The sequence below is a fragment of the Mus caroli genome, chromosome 19 (assembly GCF_900094665.2).
Source record: "Mus caroli chromosome 19, CAROLI_EIJ_v1.1, whole genome shotgun sequence".
In the NCBI taxonomy this organism is placed as follows: domain Eukaryota; kingdom Metazoa; phylum Chordata; class Mammalia; order Rodentia; family Muridae; genus Mus; species Mus caroli.
In genome coordinates this window covers 7,922,693-7,937,333 of record NC_034588.1, presented here as the reverse complement: position 1 = coordinate 7,937,333, position 14,641 = coordinate 7,922,693, and the positions used below count along the sequence as shown (strand labels likewise).

At 47.9% G+C, this 14,641-nt stretch overlaps 1 protein-coding gene across 3 annotated transcripts in view; it reads right to left on the bottom strand.

The window, feature by feature from the left end:
- Positions 1 to 14,181, bottom strand: part of Vps37c (VPS37C subunit of ESCRT-I) — a 27,255-nt gene extending 13,074 nt beyond the window's left edge. For 2 of the 3 annotated variants that reach the window (XM_029472677.1, XM_021151677.2), the window contains exon 1: positions 13,928 to 14,181. The gene's annotated coding sequence lies outside the window, so the exon portion shown is untranslated. Of the gene's footprint in view, positions 1 to 13,923 lie in introns of all 3 variants that reach the window. The other variant, XM_021151679.2, reaches the window with a different exon arrangement.
- Positions 14,182 to 14,641: the final 460 nt, after the last annotated feature.

Sequence of the window (14,641 nt, the reverse complement as noted above, 5' to 3'; positions counted from 1 at the left end):
GGGGGGGACGACACAGAGCATCGAAGGCCAGAGAGGGACCTGGGGGGACACTGCAGAATCTAGGAGGGATTTGGGAGCTGGGGAGGCAGCTTCAGTGTCGCAGGTACAGCAGGGTAACAGGTCTCATGGAGGTGACACTGACACCTCAGTGGAGATGATCAGGTTGCCAGTGAGTGTGAAAGTTGCGGGGTGCAGGAGGGGTTGAAAATGGGCCCCTGTAGCCTGCACTGAGAAGGGAAAAGGCATGGTTTGTTTCCCCGCCCCCATCCTATCCCTGACTTTTCTTGGTTTAACTTTTGCCTGCTCTGCAGTCTTCACCTTCACTAGAGGTCTCAGCTACAGTCATGTGCGAAGGCCAGGCCCGCAAGTCAGAGGCCAAGCCTGGAACCCTTTTAAAGTCATGCACCCCAGACTCTAAATGCAGGACAGGGTGATGGCTGTGCAGGCCTGCCTGCTCCCCAGGAAAGCTACAAGGCCCAGTTTTCATGCACAGCCCCACTTGGGGCAGGCCACAAAAAACCTAGGGGCTGTGGTCTGTAACCTAAAACTGACACCATGCCCTTTGGTGACCATGCAAATGGGAATGACAGATCATAGAAGGAGGGAGATGCTCTGATGCTCCCAGTGGGGAAGGGATGGGAACACAATGACGAACTGATGGCCTGGGTCTTGCATCAACTGCTGCCATCCACACTGCTGCTGGTCTCACCTTCTTTTCTTGACTTCATATCTTGACAAAATCATTCCACAGGCTTTGAACAACAGCAATATGACCCAGATAGTGAGGTCATAAACCAGATTAGGACCAGTGGATTTAGGCCAACCAGACTGTTATTTCTGGCCACACCCCAGCAGAGGCAACTGCAGAACTGCTCAGAAGGAAGGCACAAGCGTGCCCAATCCTAACTCATCCCTACAATGAGGCTCTGTGGGCTCATCCCTCCTCTCACTGCAGCCAGCCAACATTACTTGCCAGCCTGCCATCACATTGCAAGGAGAACTGATGCCCCTCCGTTTCTCATAAATCCCTCCATCTACCAAGAGCACGGAAAGAAACTGCTACCATAGCAACCTACAAAGTGCATGCTACGGTGAACCAGACCTGACCTAACCCTAATAGCAAAGCTACCTGCTGTTGCCTTGGAAACCTTCCTAATCCTGCTGCTTAATGCAGAAACACTGGTTGACCTGCTCCACTTCTTGTTCCTAGAATGACTCCAGCCATGGCCCCAAGTCAGGGAGTCCCAGCCTCCCAGGGGAGACCCAGCGTTGTGGAACTGATCTTCCCTGTCATTTGAAAAGCTGGAATATAAGCCATAGAAGAGAAACTCTGTGGGGGCTTTGGTTATCATTGCCATTTCTACCGTGTTGGGGATGGAACCCAAGGCCTCACACAAATTAGGTGTATTAGTTATGTCACCAATGAAACAAAATACCTGACACTGCACTTCAGGAAGGAGGGTTTCTGGCTCTCACTCCAGACATGGTCCATTGTGGGTAGGAAGGTATGCTGGCAAGAGCATGAGACATCCACACTAGGGACGAAGAGATGGGACCACCATATTTAGGGTGTATCTTCCCAGCTCAATTAACCTAATCTATATAATCCCTCACAGACAAACTCAGAGATTTGTTTCTGGGGCAATTCTAAATCCCCTCAGGATAAAAACCAAAATGAATCATCAAATTAGGAAAGGGCTTTACTTCTGAGAAACGCCCCCCACCTAATCTTCATTTAAAATAAACAAAAACTGTATTTAGTGTGTGCAAGTGAGAGGGGTGGTCAGAGGACAATTTCCTGGAGTTGGTTCTGTCGTTTTTATGTGTGTCTCAGGGATCAAATAGGTCACCAGGTTTGTGCAACAAGCGTTTTTTACCTGCTGACCACCTTGCCTGCCCAGATTCTCACTCTTCCTAGGCGATGCTAGGATGGGGGCAGGAGGCTTCCTCAAGTGTGAAATGTCCCCAAAGACATCAGAGCTTTGTAGCAAAACACATCTAAACTTTAATGTGCAGAACCTTTGCTGGGGACTTACTCAGCTGTTCTCTTCCGGCTCTCAAGGGGCCAGAAGGATTTAATGAGAATCAAACAATTTCTAAAGGTGCTAGACAGGACACAATGACTTCAACACACAACACGTTCATGCCTATGGTTACAAAATGCTGCCTGTCAGCCATGCTAGACCTCCAGCTAGGTAGGTATCAGAGCAGAGCAACCAGGTGTGGCTTTCTCCAACTGGCTAAGTCCACAAGAACAAGTCTGCAGATAAAAGCTTGTAGACACATCCGGCCTGGAATATAATCGCTCAGGATAAGGCTGTGTGAAAGAAAGTGCCTTCTGCACGTAAATATTTACACAATTAGCCCACTGTTCTCTAGGCCTACTGAGAAACTCTGCCTGAGGCAGGGCCCCATGTAAGGCATTGCTGGAGGGAGTGGGCCAAGTGTGGGGCCTCCAGAATGACTTCTGATATCAACCAGGCTTGCCCACACCTGGGCTGTCACCAGCTGGCTGGGGACCCCACCAACAAAGGCAAGCGATGCTGAGTCCCTGGTGACTCCTTACTTTCTGTTGATAGCACAGAAGTGTGCTGAAGAGACCTCTCCCAAACCTGCTGGATCCTCCAGCACTGCTGAGATACCCAACCCCAGGTTCTCTCTCCCTCCAGCAAACACTTATTGACAGCAGTTTCTCCAAGTCATCCCAATGCCTCAGTCATCCCAATGCTACTTCAGGCCAGAAGTGGGCTTCTCGTTCAATACCCACCCATCAAGCTTGCTTCCTGAGTCTCCGAAAGCACCATCCATCGCTGCCCTGCCACAGGCTCTAAGATGATTTTCCACCTCAGAACCTCCTCTTTGCCATCACCATTCAGCCCCTCTGGATTGATCTTTCTCGAAACCTACTAGGTCCCTCTGCCTTCGCTGGGGACCTGGTAGTCACCTCTTTCCATTCTCTTGTCCAAAGCAGGAAGAAGCCTGGAGACCACTGTCCTAAGTCTGACACTGACCTGCACCACCCCAAGCCCCACTCTTCTACTTCCTTATGGCTGTGATATCTTCAGTAGGGCAAAGAGGGGACCACACCCGGCTAAACGCCTATGTCTTGGTTCCGTGACTGTAAACCAGTGTCTCGCTCTGGGACAAACTTAAAAAAGGATGGTTACTCTAGACAGATTACAGCCAGCCTCCAAGGAGCAGGGCCTGTTAGATTATGTTCAGAGCCCAAAAGAAGACAATCTGTAACAAACACAGTATGGAGCCCACAATCCTTTTACCAGTACTCGGGCTACGGTCCACAGCCAGGGCACAGCATCACCCAGAGCCATTCCTCCCCCAGATCTCAGCTCTGTGGGGCAGACCTAACCTCTGGGAAGCTAGCTAGCAGCCTTCACTGGCTGGGGAGTCTTGGCAGGTAATACAATCTCCCTGTGCCTGAGTTTCTTCCCTTAGAGGGGGCTTTAGAAAGAATGAAGTATGTTAGTGCCTGAAAGGTCTACTGCCCTGCTATTGGGCAGGGCTCACCATGGCTAGGCTGGCACAATGCCCAGTCATACAGTCACACAGTCATTCCTCTACCACTCAGCACAGTCTAACAACAGGTACTTGGATTCCTCCAGAAACATCATCTGTCAACAGAGTGATGGAACTGGATGGCTGGATCTGACCAGATCAATCACATTCATCGGCAGTCAATAGAACTGCCATGAACAGATGTCTGAATAGGCAACCAGTCCTTCCAAGTTTCTGAGAGAGACACCTAGCCACTTGGCAGGGCCTCTTCCTCTCTTCCTTCCTTAGCCTGCGGCTAAGAGTTGAAAAAAAAATCCGTGCGCAGTGACCACACACAGGCTTCCTTCCTTCCTTTCTGCTATGTCCTAACCATTATCTCTAAAAGCTGTGAAGGCAGATGTCCATCCTCCCATCCCTCACCTCTAGGCTGCACAGAGCAAGCTGAGCAGACAGTCAATCATCCCTTACAGAAAGATCAAGATAGAGGTCAGGCCTGGGCCCCATGGTGCCTCTGTTCTAAATCCACAACAATGGGATCACAGTAGGTGGCCATTCCAGGCTGGTAAGATATGGGGTGGCTGCAAAGTCTACTCTCACCAGTGCCGAGTCCAGCCCCGGGAACTTCTGGGATGAGCAGTCATAAGCAGGCAGACTGCTCCACTAAGGATAACAGGAGAGGCACAGAAAACAAGAAACTGAGTGAGACCTTCCTCATACCCACCTCTGACTGGAATGGCCCATGAAGGCCATCATCAAAGCTAGAAGGTGGCTACTGTCACAAGCCAGCCTCTCCAGAAGCGACTTACTGGGTTCCAAAGGAACCCCCTTCCCAGCCCTCTTCCACAAGCCCAGAAACCTCGGGAGAATGTTCTAAGAGTTCTCCTCCTCCCCCCATTGAAACTTCCCATGGCTCCTAGTGCCTTGCTGTTGTGTTTCAAATCTGTGCTTCTCCTTTCCATCTAGCCCTGAGCCCTCCACCCCCCATGGGCTGCTCTGCTCATCCCAACTCTCCCAGCCTAATCTTCTACCAGCACAGAAACACACTTGCAGTCACTCAATAAATAATAATAGCAGCCCTCAAGGAAGTCACAGTATGTGTGCCCTGCCTTTTTTCCTCTCCTTACCCCTCAAATATCACATCTCTGTGAGGTTTTCCTTGCTCACTCCTCCTAAAGAATCCATGCCCTTTTATGGTTCTATGCAAATACCATGCAGCATTTATTGTAACAATACAGCATAGTTCTCCAGTAAGAAACTAAGCTTTCTGCCCATCACTCACGTCTGCATTCCAAAATGTGGAACACATACCAGTCACACAATGAGTACTTAAGGGATTTCCACTTTCTGAGTAGATCCCCCTACATTTCACACACACACACACACACACACACTCATGACCTCAAAGAACTAAAAGGCTGGACAACATAAGTGCAGAAGAGCTTTTAAATATTGGCTGTGAGGAAGCTTAGCAGAATGGTGCTTAGGGAAACAGGACAAAGTGAGTCTAGAGTTGGCCCCAGCTTACTCTTACAGACTCCAAGATGGCATAGGAAGTTAGAAAGAGGGATTTAAGAGTCCAGGAAACGAAGAGTGCCAGCATTCACAGAGCAGAGAACCATGGGGACAGGAGTTACATAGAAAGAAACCCCAAAAATGTACAGAGGTCCCCCAGGTCCCAGCCAGCCCCAGTCAAGAGAATCAGTACTAATGTGGCTGGCATATGTGGGAAGGCCTCATGTTTATAGCCTGTTAGAGTACCACAGAAGACATTACCACCATAGTGGGGAAAACCTAGCTCAGCCGAAGGGCTGTCTAATTGCAGCTAACAAAGCTTAGATGCAGGCTTTCAAGGTTCTGTTTCTAAGTAACAATATACCCCCTAACCAACCCTAAGATATGTGAAAAATATGTATAAATAAAATAATCAACTAGGTAAAACTTACATCTGACCTCCAATCAGAATTTAACACAGAAAGACTAAACCAGGACACATACCAACTAATAAAAATGGACCCATAAAATATATAGGTAACAGAACTAGCAAGCAAGGATGTAACAGAGCAACCATATTTCATGCGATACACACACACATACACGATTTATATTTGGTATGTTCAAGAAGCACAGGTTCTAAAAGGTTGAGCACAGGAAATATAGGCTTGAACTGTAATTATGTAAAGAAAGGGGGTGATTTCTACAGGGAAAACCAACACTGTATAAGATTACATGTATATTGGAGTGGACATCAACAGATTAGATTCTGCAGGAAAACAAAAAAAAAACAACTTTCCAAACAGAAACAGAAATGAACCATGAAGAGGAAATGATAAGAGAAAAAGAACAGGAATGCTGAGGGATGGCCGTAAGCACTCAGTGCATATAATGGAATTCCCAAAGGAGAGGAAGGGAGAGGGATGGAATGACAGTTTGAAGAATTAATGGCTGGAAATGAAAGCTATAAGCCACAGATCCAGAAAAATACAATGAATCCCCAAATAAGAACCATGAAGAAAAGTAGGCTGAGCACAAGGCAATTAAACTGCTGTCTGAGGAGAGAGCTCAGTGGTAGCGTGTTCACCTAGTGTATTGAACCCAAAGTTCAATGCCTGGTACCTCAGAACATCTATACAATAACTGAACAAGAAACCCCACAAGCCTAGTGACAAGAAATCAGCTAGAGGTGGGGAAAGAAACGTGGAGAACAAAAGCACAGAAGACTGGCCTCGACGGCTCCCATAAGCAACGCACGCAGCAAACACTGGAACAGCTTCTGTAAAGAACTGAGAGACTGGCCTGGGGGAGGCTTCTAGCAAAAACAAAGACTTCCCTTAGCTGTGGGAAAGCTGAAAGAATCCATCAAGTGACAGATTGCAAGCAATGTTCAAAGAAATCCGCAAGACATTAGGAACGTGCAAGGAGATGGAGCTCCGGGCCAGCCAAGAGGAACACAGAACACCCCAAAACAAACAGATTTCTCCTTTCTGTTCTATGCTCCTCACAATGCAACTGTGCAGAGCACTACGGGATTCATAGCATGACTTGGGATAGAACGGGTCGGGGGGTTACAGGGCACAGACATGCAGTGCAAGCAAGGTTCAACCCTGAAGGTAAAGAGGCACAGGGCCCTTGAAACAAGCTGTGACAAATGAAAAGCGCACACTATATATGCTTAAAGCAACTGCTAAAAAGAAGGGTTCCTGCCATAAACCAACACAGAAGCAAAAGGAGGCCATGAGATCTACTCAGCACCTGAGAAATTACAAAAATGGGAGAAAAGCACAAAGACTACGGGGCTGATGGGAAAGGAAAAGCAGTCTCTCTCACAGGAATGAGGTCAACAGCCCAATCAAAAGGCAACACTGGGGTTGGGAGACATAGCTCAGTGGTTAAGAGCTGCTAGCTGCTCTTCCACAGGATACAGGTTCAGTTCCCAATATCCCCATGGCAGCTCACAGCCATCTGTAACTCTAGTCCCAGGGGATCTGATGGATGCTTTGCACCCGGCGTACAAGCAGTATATAGATATACATGCAGGCAAAATACCTATACACATAAAATAAAATTTTAAAAATTTTAAAGACAATAATTCTAAGACTTATTAAATAAAAATTTTAAAAAAGCAACACGCTTCTGTGTACTGCCTGTAAGAAATCCACCTTCAATATTAAGGCTCTATAAGATTTTAAAGCCATGCCATAAGTTTTACTCTCTAACTGTAATATTTATAAAACCTATCATTTTAGTCATTTTTATTTTTTTATATTCATTTATAATGTGTGAATGTATGTGGTGCACAGTGCCACAGTATGTGTGTTAAGATCAGAGGACAACTTGCAGGAGTCCAGTCTCTCCTTCCAAGTAGATCCTGGGCAGTAAAGTCAGGTCTGCAGGCTTGGAGGCAGATGCCAGTACCCAGTAAGCCAGTGGTTCTCAGTCTGTGGGTAACAACCCCTTTAACAGATATTTACATTACAATTCATAACAGTGCCAAAATGATAGTTCTACAGTAAGAGTCACCACAAGAGGAGTAAGTGTATTAAAGGTTGCAGCATTAGGAAGGTTGAGAACCACCGCACTAAGCCATTTCCATCCCGTTTTAGCCATTTTGAAGTTTTTGACATTTAGATACATTTACTTTGTTGTACAACCATTGGTACCTATCCATCTGTCTTCAGAACTTTTCATGACACCACACTGATACACCTGCACCCATTAAATATTAACACTTTTTTTCCTCTGTCCTGACCCTGGCAACCACCAGTGAATCTGACTAGTCTAGAAAGAAAAACCAGTCAGGTGTGATGGCTCACACCTGGAATCCCAGGGCTCTGGGAAGCTGAGGTAGGAGTACAGTGAATTCCAAGCCAGTCTGGGCTACACAGGGAGACCTTGTTTCAAAACCAAACCAAACCAAACCAAACCAAAATGTTGTTCTTCTCTGGGCATCACAGTTCACACATGTTGTCTCTGAGCCTCATCCGTGTAAGACTGTTGGACTCTGGCTGTCTGATATATGTACTTCATTCCATGTCACTCTCCAGTTCACAGACACTGTGGAAGCAGCTGCCTTTTGACTATCATAAACAGCACTGCTGTGTTCATACACAAATGCCCGAGTTCCTGTTTTCATTTCTTCTATGCAGATACAGAAACAGAACTGCTGTGTCATACAGTAAGTGACCTCCTGTGTGATCACTGTGCTGCCTCCTACAGTGGGCAAACCACTTCACATTCCCACAAAAAACATACACGCCTTCACTTCTCCACATTCTCATTAACACTTACTTCCTATTTTTACTCAGTGTGTGACTCATGTGCATGTTTGTGGTGACTGTGATGTATATTCTTATTGGTGTGTATATATGTATGTGTGTGAGTGTATGGTATATGTAATATATATTCTTATTAGTATGTGCACATGTATGTGTGAAGCATGTGGTATATGTGATATATACTCGTCAGAATGTGTACATGTATGTTTGAATATATGGTATATGTGATGTATATTCTTATTGGTGTGTGTACATGTATGTGTCTGTGGTATATGCTATATACTTATTAGTGAGTATACATGTACGTGTGTGTGTAGCATATGTGATGTATTTTTTTTTAATTTTTAATATTTTTATTACATATTTTCCTCAATTACATTTCCAATGCTATCCCAAAAGTCCCCCATAGCGCCCCCCACTTCCCTACCCACCCATTCCCATTCTTTTGGCCCTGGCATTCCCCTATATTGGGGCATATAAAGTTTGCAAGTCCAATGGGCCTCTCTTTCCAGTGATGGCCGACTAGGCCATCTTTCAATACATATGCAGCTAGAGACAAGAGCTCCGGGGTACTGGTTAGTACATCATGTTGTTCCAACAATAGGGTTGCAGATCCCTTTAGCTCCTTGGGTACTTTCTCTAGCTCCTCCATTGGGGGCCCTGTGATCCATCCAATAGCTGACTGTGAGCATCTACTCCTGTGTTAGCGAGGCCCCGGCATCGTCTCACAAGAGACAGCTATATTTGGGTCCTTTCAGCAAAATCTTGCTAGTGTATGCAATGGTGTCAGCGTTTAGAAGCTGNTTATGGGATGGATCCCTGGATACGGCAGTCTCTAAATGGTCCATCCTTTCATCACAGCTACGAACTTTGTCTCTGTAACTCCTTCCNTGGGTGTTTTGTTCCCAGTATATTTTTATTAGTGTGTGCACATGTATGTGTGTGAACGTGTGGTATATGTGATGCATATTCTTATTGGTGTATGCACATACATGTATGTGTGTAGTATATGTGATATATATTCTTATTGGTGTGTGCATGTGTATTTGTGCACGCTAGAGGTAGACTTGGGCATCTTTCTTCTATCCATCTTTATTTTTTGAGACAGGCTCTCTCAGTGAACTTGAAGCTAACTGATTTGGCTAGATGGGCTGACCAATGAACTTCAGAGTCTCCTGTCTCCATCTTACACAACATAGGCCTATGCCACTATGCCCAGCCTTCACATGGGCTCTGGGGACCCTAGCATGGTCCTTATGCTTGCAGTGGGAGGCACCCTTCTGACTGAGCCACCACTGATGCTTTCTCCTCTTTTTAACATCACCCAGCAAGTACACTAGAGTTATACTGGGATTTCAATTTGCATTTCCCTGATGACTAATGACATACACATATTTGTAGGGACTTTTGGTCATTCATATATTCTTTGAAGAAGTATTGCTCAAGTACTTTGTCCACTTTCTAATTGTCAGCTTTTGTCACTGTGTTGCAGTGTTCCTTGGCAGACTTGGTCAACTACACTAACCCTAACTTCAAACACAAGACTTGTGAGCATGGTGGGAGACTCCTTTAATCCCAGCATCAAAGAGGCAGAGGCAAAGGCAGACAGATCACTATGAGTTCAAGGACAGCCTGATCTACATAGTGAGTTCCAGAATGGCCAGGGCTATGTAGAGACCCTGTCTCAAAAAAGAAAAATATTTTTTTTATTTTATAAGACATCTTTACTAGAAGTGTCATTTAACTTTTTTTAAATTACAGACAATGTCAGGCCTAAGTAGAATTTGATTGCCAACCATTAGACCCTTCTTCCCAGCACTCCCAGATTGATACTTGAACAACCTGCCCTAGGCTGGGCAAGGACAGAGGAGGTGGAAACTGCCACTGTCAATCTTCCCTGACTCCCAGACTGAGAGGAGGGTTGTCAGGAACACTGTGGCCTCCATTCCTCAAGTTTTACCAGCGACAGCCAACTTAAGCGACCCCCATTTTCCTGAAAATTGCATAAGCTGCCAATCAAGTCGCCAGCTCTACAATTCTGTAAATTGACAAGCAAGCTGTTTTCAGAGCTTCAATCTCCCAGAAGAAACCCAAGCCAGCACAGCCACTCCCCAAGGACTTTGCTCTGGCCAGAGGGAACCATCCAACCGTCAAGGCCACTACCCCAACGAAGGCTTTACTTGGGGGAATTTGGTTTCTTGAAGCCACATCAGCACAGGGATGCCCTTCAGATAGCCAAGACCATGGCTACTACCCTAGACTTCATCACAAGGAACCTCATAGCAGCAAATCCTCAACCCAGTCAGGGAGGAGCTCTGCCCCAACCTGCGACAGCTAGTGAGCCAGCTAGTGAGCGCGTAGGACTGACTGGCCAGCTAAGAAAGGTGCGCTCTCCCTCTCTAGCAGCAGTCTGGGAAACCTCCTTGCTCCCTGTACTGTCCCTGAATGCTGCAGCACAGCCCCAAGAAAGCTTCCTTGCCCAAGAGTACAGGGAGCTGAGCCGACTTCGTGAAAAACAGGTAACTCCCAGGGCTGCCAGCTTTCCACAGCCGGCAGCAGCTAGCAGGTGGCAGTGGATTCTTACAGCCAGGAACACAGACTGAGAACAAAGATGAAGGACTGGGAAAGTGCTGGGAAGGTGACAGACATGGAAAACAGGCTGCAGAAGGTGAAGAGCTGTAAAGAGCAAGAACAGGAACTACAAAAGGCAAGAGACCAGGGAGCTGAGGCTGTGGGAAAGCTGCTAGTTAGTTGCTGCTGCTGAGAGATAATACTGAGGGCTGAGGGTCCCTCCCTACACCCTGAGCAAGAGCTGTAACAGAAGACACTGGGCGCTAAGCCACTTACCTAAAGGTATAATATTAAGAATGAAGGGTGCAGCTGACACAAAGGGAGCTAGTTAAACTTGCCTCATTCTCAATCTCCATCTGAACAGAGAAAAAGAACCCTCCACTTCAACAGACTGGTGACAGGTGCAACTGCCCTCCTCGATGACAAGAGAAAGTCGTCAGTAAGGGCACAGAAAACAAGCGGCCAGCACTCCCTACAGACTGGACTTGACCACTGAAATTTACAGAACACTCCATGCAACCGCAGGACACACTTTTTTCCTGAAGTTTCCCTAAAACATTTGCCAAGACACACAGCATCCTGGGATACAACACGAGTCATGGCAAATTTAAAACAGTTTAAATTAAGGCCTGGCTCAGGTGGTAGAGTGCTTATTCAGCACATGTAAGCCCTGGGTGTGATCCCAGGCACTAGATCAGGTGTGGTGGGACACTCCTGATCAGCCACCTCAAGCTCCCGCCACCACCGCCCCTTACCAGAAGGGTCTGTGCCCTAGAACTATGAACGGACAAAACCCCCTTCACCTTTTGATGGATTGTGTCCAGGTATTTCTACCACAGCAACAAGAAAAGTACCTGGCACATTAAGTCCTCTGTTCACAAAGATATTAAATGAGAAGTTGTTGTTTATGGGGCAGAAAAATAAAGTGACAATCCTAGCCTGCTCCTTCAGCCGATTGTGAACCTGGGGAGGAGATACTGTGCTGTGGGAGTTAAAATATTCACAGGTCTTCAATGAAGAGGCCTACCTAGCTGAAGTTACCTTGAAGTTCACAGTGGAGACTCCCTTCTATAGCCCATCCTAAGCCCCAGGGCCTCACCTGTCAACTCCAGCTCAATCAAGGCAAACCTGTTTGATATCTAAGGTCTTCCAGACAGCCAGGGAAAGCAGGTATAAAGAGGAGAGAATGGAGGGAGGGATTTGTGGAACATGCTGCCAAAGCCTGCACAACCTAAAGGCTGTGGCCATCACTGAAACCTGCGTCACAGGGCAAGCTGGATAGGGACAGATCAGAACCTTCCAGGAACTCCAGATCCCAAGAGGAAACTTCTAACACAACCCACCCACCCCCAGCCCTTCCCCCCAGCCCCCCACAACAGCAATCCAACTGCTCTAATACAGGTCCTCAATGACCTCATTGGTCAGACTGGAAAAACCCCACTACTGCGAGCCAAAAGTGTCCAGGAATGAGTCATATGTCTATTTATCTCAAAGTCCTGTTAATGGCACACTAGCACATGTCAAAGCAATAAGCAAAAGGCAACAAGACTCTTGAGTGACCACCTCAAGCTCCAGTGGCCCAGCAAATCTACAAATATGCATTAAGATCGGAATCACCCAGTCAGTGTGTGTGTTAAAAACAAACTCCTGGGGCGCCAGCCAGCTAACATCACAAGACTCTCCAGAGATGGGGGCTCTGCATTTTCAACCAGAATTACCGCAGATAATTCTTAAGCTCCAACATATTAGGGCAACTGAGGCGTCTGGAAGGCAGTATTAGAGTTAAAGACTCATTTGCTTTGTTAAAAAAAAAAATCTAACAGCCACTCACTGGTTGATAGTAGCCAATTCTGTAAACTGGGGTCACCAGTCACTCAGAGGTGTTCTCTATATCCAGTACCCACTTTAAAACACCCCCAAAACAGTACCCAGCACAGGACAGCCACACAAGCAACCAGAACTACTGCTTGGCAAAAAGCAACAGAAAACAGCCCCACTGAAGCACTCCATCATGTTTTCTACTTAATGGAAATTACAAAGGCACTGGGCCAGATTTCCAAGACAATCTTACGAAAAAGGCTTCTTTTTTTTTTCTGGGCACTATGACTGCCAAGAACAAAGACTCATTTCAGAGTCCACCATTTCACCCAGCAGCCCTCATAATCCTCAGATCAGGGCCCTCCCTGGGCCCCAAGCAAAGAAGTCTTTCCCTTCTAAGTCCCTCTATCACCACCATTTCTAGCTGCAGGACTGACAGTCACTGAATATGGAGTGACACACTACAGGTAGAGACACCTGGAAATTAGGCAGGGAGCGATGAAGGAGCCCTGGTATCTGTGAGGTTTCTTGGCTCAAGGTGGATAGCCCAAATCTGATTGACAAGGTATAGGCTGAACTCAAGAAATGTGACCCTGATGATAGTCCACTCTACCAGTAACTCAAACACATCTCTGGGAATGTCTTGGCCCACCAAAAAAAAAGTGGAAGAACACCCCTAGCCCGCTGTGAGGGGAAAAACAAAGCAGAACCAGGCACATGCTGGGACCATACACCTGAAAGGCCCAGAAGTAAGGATGGCTCAGCCATGCTGGACAGTTCAAGTCGGGGTCCAGAAGAAAGGGGACGAACCCTCACCTATTGCTAACCTGGGGAATGATACAGGCCAGCAAGACAAAGGCCTGAGTCCCTCTAACTCCACTATATCGCAGGGGCAAGTCAGAATACACACAGGCTTCAGTTTCCCAATCCGTACAAGGGGCAAAGAGGCTCTTAATGCCACAAAGGCCACAGGGTACTCCTTGTACAGAGGGTGAAGGGTTGCGTGGCGTTAGCGGATAGGTGGGAGGGGGCGGGGCTGAGGCGACCGGAGAGGACAGCCTCCCACCGTCCATCCCTCCCACCCCACTGCAGGGGCGCAGGCCCGCGGGGAGTCACGCGCCCATCGCGCCCAATCGCCGGCTTCGGCCAGGAAACCGGCCGGCGGAGGTCCTCTGAGCTCGCCGGCAACGCCCCCGGCATGGTAGGCCGCTGCCCGTCGCCGCCCGAGACCTTCCCCAGCGGTGCTCACCTACCGGGGCCGCCGCCACCGCGGGCAATCAGCCGCTGCCCGCACTTCCGGGATCCACGAGCCCCGCCTCTACCGGATGTGACTTCCTCCCGCGTCCAGCTGAGAGCGAGCCGCACTGCCCCTCCGCCGCGCCCCGGGTGTCCTGCCTTGTAGGCCTCCGGGTGGCCACGATACCTGCACTCTGACGCTGGTGGCTTCAGGCGCCACACCCGCGGAAGGCCACTCGGCCCCGCCCGCGCGGGGAAGGCACCACCCCTAACCCCGCCCCCGCCGTAGGACTCCGCCCATTGCGAGTACGCCTGCGCAGACTTGCAGGCGTTCCTTCATTTGCTCTGAATATCCTGAGACAAGCGTGGAACTTCCAAAGGGAGGCTCCAAATGGGCTCTTCTTGCACCACGGTATCCCTGGCCTGCTGCGCACACTCCTTTTTATAGTTTGGCCCCAGGACTAGAATGGCTGCGGTCCAGAGTGTCCCCTTCAGACCCTGCTAACAGCTCTGAGTTTTCCTAAAAATCACCCTTTGTCAGGACCGTAGATTGCTCTTACTCGTCTGTAGTTGGGTGTGTAAGCGTCAGACTTGATCCATCCTCACTCGCCCAGAGTGACAAGCCTCAGGAAGGGATGGAAACAAACCAGCCCTGAGAGGTGAACGCCATTCCACTTTGGCTGCAGTGGTTCGATTAGCTTCCAGCCTAAGAAAACCATGCCACCCTTTGT